Source organism: Triplophysa dalaica, chromosome 16 (assembly GCF_015846415.1).
Source record: "Triplophysa dalaica isolate WHDGS20190420 chromosome 16, ASM1584641v1, whole genome shotgun sequence".
Lineage (NCBI taxonomy): Eukaryota > Metazoa > Chordata > Actinopteri > Cypriniformes > Nemacheilidae > Triplophysa > Triplophysa dalaica.
Genome location: NC_079557.1, coordinates 17,934,447 through 17,938,335, shown reverse-complemented (window position 1 = coordinate 17,938,335; position 3,889 = coordinate 17,934,447). Strand labels below are relative to the sequence as shown.

Sequence of the window (3,889 nt, the reverse complement as noted above, 5' to 3'; positions counted from 1 at the left end):
TAGTACTAGAAAATACAGGAATGCCATTAAAATGTCTAGATCCGCCTACTTTTCATTACTAATAGAAGAAAACCATCACAACCCTACACACTAAAAAATGATGGGTTAAAAATAACCCAACTTGGGTTATTTTATAACCAAACCGCTGGGTCACTATTGCACCAGACCAACAGTAGTTAATTTGACCCAGCAAGATGGGTTGGTCATTTTTAACCCAACAGATGAGTTAAATATTCTACCCAAACGCTGGGGCAAATTAAATACAATTCTGGGTTGATACAACTACAGATTTGTTATATAGTGTACCCAAATGCTGGGTTAAATTAACCCATATGCCAGATAATGCTAACACATTACAGTACAATTTAAGAAAATAAATTGCAATAGACTACCCATAGCTATAAAACTGTTAAACTACAAACCTAGAACAGAATACATGCTATATGTATGCATATATTATGCAATAAAAAAATACAGAAACAAAACATCAATGGAATCTCAGAATTTTTTTATTGTATTACATTCATTAATGTCAACAATAGTGTAACTGGTGCAGTGAATATCACTAGATAGGAAAACATTCATAGCAAAACAACAATTATGAATGAACTGGCTGAACATTCAACATGCCAACAGTCAACTGTCTTGAACAAATTCTGAAATGCCCTCTGATCATTTCCCAGCGTCAGGATGTGGGGGTATGGTTTGCATGCCTTGGCCTCATTGAGCTACTCCACCATGTTTATTCCAGGCTAAAAAAGAAAGAATACAAGAGAGCAAGTGAGAGAGTGCGAGTGAGTAAGGACCAAATGTCTACAGACTACTATAGAAGAATTCTAATATAGACATTGTGAGGACCATTTTCCTGGTCCTCACTACAGAAATTATTGTTTTATTATAAAGTCCAGTTAGCTTGACAATTTGGAAAAGATTCAGTGCATCTCTAATTCAAAATGTTGAACTGTATCATATGTTCTCAATTGACCTAAAAAGCCATAAATCTACTGATGATCTATCATTACAATAAACATGATCAGAAAATCTGACTCTCCTATCTGGCCGATAGGCAGCCGAGTTAGGTGGTCGGTAGGTGGGCCGCAAATGGTTTGTAGATTTAGAAGACTTCTTTAGTCAACCTTACAGAGTCAGGTCCAAATGGGTTAAAATACAAAAGTGTCAACCTTCTGATAAATATGTTGATTTCTGCACTCAATACCTTTGTTGGTCCCTGTTTTAGAACAAATTACTGCATCAGAGGTAATTAGCCTGTGGCACTGCTGAGGTGTTCTAGAAGCACAGGATGCTTGTGTTGTAAGCTTGTAGAATGGCTATTTTCCGAATACTGTCAGGCTTTATTTGATGACTGTCCACAAAAGTCTAGTAAAACAAACCTGGATATGCATGTGTGCTTGCACACATTCTTAAGCTCAGATATGTTGATAAAATAAATAAAGTTTCCCCTTTAGATGTGCTTGAGGACTTACAGGCTTACGGTCGATGAAGGCCAAGCTGCATTCCTGAATGGTGTGGCGAACCAACTTTGTAAGTTGTAGGTGGAAGCAAGGTTCGCAGCTGCCTCAGGGCGAGATCCCCAACACCATCTGTAGGAAGACATAGGTGTCAATACGATGTGGCATGGAATACCTCTGATTTTGTCATTCAATATCCAACTAAAATAAAACCCATGATAACTGTTACGTGCGGTTAATTCGCGCCCTGCAGCTGGTTAGTTTGTAGTGTAGTTAATCCTCCCATCAGTGGGCCGGACGGCGGCAGAGATTTAAGTATTTAAAAGAGCACCGGAGTACAGTCATTGCATTTCTTTGGCAGTAAACGTGATCATGGCTTGTTTTGCTTGCATTTTTTCTTACCGTCACCAGTCTTTAGGATAATGGCGATCTTGTAATGCAAGGTCAAATTTGAATATTTTTTCAAATGCGCCGCATTTTCTCCGCATAAATTGTGTGGCTTCATCACATAAAATTGCATAAATATAATGCATATTCCATCGCATTTTTTCAGAAAACGTGCCGCAAAATTAAGGATTTTTGCCCGCGACAATCACAAAAAAAATTAGTGCTATTAGTTACATCGGTACTGCTGTGTTGACTCTGTTGTAAAAAACTTGGACTTTTTTGTACACAATTAGCATAAAGAGGCTGACAGATTTATTTAACTCTATTCCTATTATGATATCACTCACTATTCTCAGAGCTCATGTTCGAGAAGGCTGTGAATTGTGCAAATACAGGTGTACAAATACATCGAAAGTAAATTTACACTTTTTAGTTAGCTATAGTTCTGATTCTGATAATGATAGTGGCCAAAATGATGTGAAATTGCAGTTTTTGGTCAAGCCCCTAAGAAGCCAGGGAAAACCCTGAATTTACAAGATCTTCATACAAGAATATATTACCTGGTGTTTATCCATCCAGGTGCCAGGCACAGGATCTTCTCAGCATAAATGGGTAGCCAAGTTTCAAACAATTTTGATGCAGCATCCCCTTGCAGGACAAGACTGTCCTGTGCAATCTATAAAATGGAAAACACATTTTTAAAACCAATTCAATGTGGCACAATAATAAAAGGTTATTAATAATGCGTCCCCATATTAATATCCTCAGAATTAATGTCTGAAAAGGACTTGAGTAGCAATGCAGACTTGATATGCTGTTGATGGGAAAACAAATATTTCTTACCTTTAAATTTGTCGACAAGGTCTGTCAGCTGCCACTCTGTCAAAGTGTTAATGACAAAGCTGTCCATTGATCTGAAACAAACACAAAAAGAGCTTAAGCAAAAAAACAATTGCTATTGTATTAACTATTCAGATTTCACTATGCAAAAGCAATGCAGACTAGCAGCAAAATGTAATCCAATGTGAAGATAACAGCCATTTTATTTAGCATCACAAAATATAGAGAAAACAATCTCTCCTTATACAATTCATATGACAAATTGCATGCATGTAAATTGTCTATGTTTTTACTTCACAAGATTATTTGTACAGCAGTGGTTCCCGAACTTTTTATTATATATTTCTTAAGTAAAAAAGCGCGCTCATTTATAGCCAGTTAAAATAATATAGCTAGCAAAGCAACTAACTGACAGCATGTTGGCTAGTAAACTAGGTAACTGCCGAATCACCTGGCTAGCTTGAAACTAGCTGGCAAATTAGACTGGTGAACTCAATAAACATGCCCATGGGCATTATGACCTTGTTTCATTAATTCATTAATATAATTCAGAGCAAACGGATAAGCTGTAACGTTAGGCGATCCATGATAACGGCTAAATGGCTAACGTTAGCTACGTTGTTAGCCAAACCAAAGCCTCGACAATATAAATATACTACATTAATAGGTAACGCAACACAGACAATCTGAATCAGACATGTATTATAAGTTACACAAAGCTTTTATTATTCATTTGCCTCGCTGGATGATCAGTCAGGCTTTCTGCTATGACGAGCACTCGGTGTGTGGACTCTTGACTCCCGTGACGATGTGATGACGTTCGAAGCACAAACAACCCACGTGCTGGGTCAACCGATGTATGTTGGGTTGATGGATTTTAACTCAAAGCATGAGTTGCACAAAATAACCCAAATAAATAAATATAACCCAAATATTGATATAAATAACCCATAATGGGTAAACCATTTCATAACCCAGCGGTTGGGTAGATTAAATAACCCAGCATTTTTTAGTGTGTAGGTTTTTATTTAACACTGTGGCTAAATTAACAAAAAATAAGTCGTCAGCGACTTCAGATTCTGATTATAAGCATAACAGTGATGAATTTATGAACTACTTCACTAGTAAAATCCAAGATATTAGAGAAAAAAATATAACAATGCAACCAGAAGTGAATCCCGCTGAACAAACGA

The 3,889-nt window shown here is 36.9% G+C and overlaps 1 long non-coding RNA gene across 1 annotated transcript; it reads right to left on the bottom strand.

The window, feature by feature from the left end:
• Window positions 1-542: 542 nt before the first annotated feature.
• On the bottom strand, window positions 543-3,426 carry LOC130438135 (uncharacterized). The gene is made up of 4 exons (XR_008909270.1): window positions 2,700-3,426; window positions 2,417-2,532; window positions 1,485-1,601; window positions 543-752 (listed from the first exon to the last, which is right to left on the bottom strand). It is a non-coding gene; the product is annotated as an uncharacterized LOC130438135 (long non-coding RNA).
• Between the last annotated feature and the right edge of the window lie 463 nt (window positions 3,427-3,889).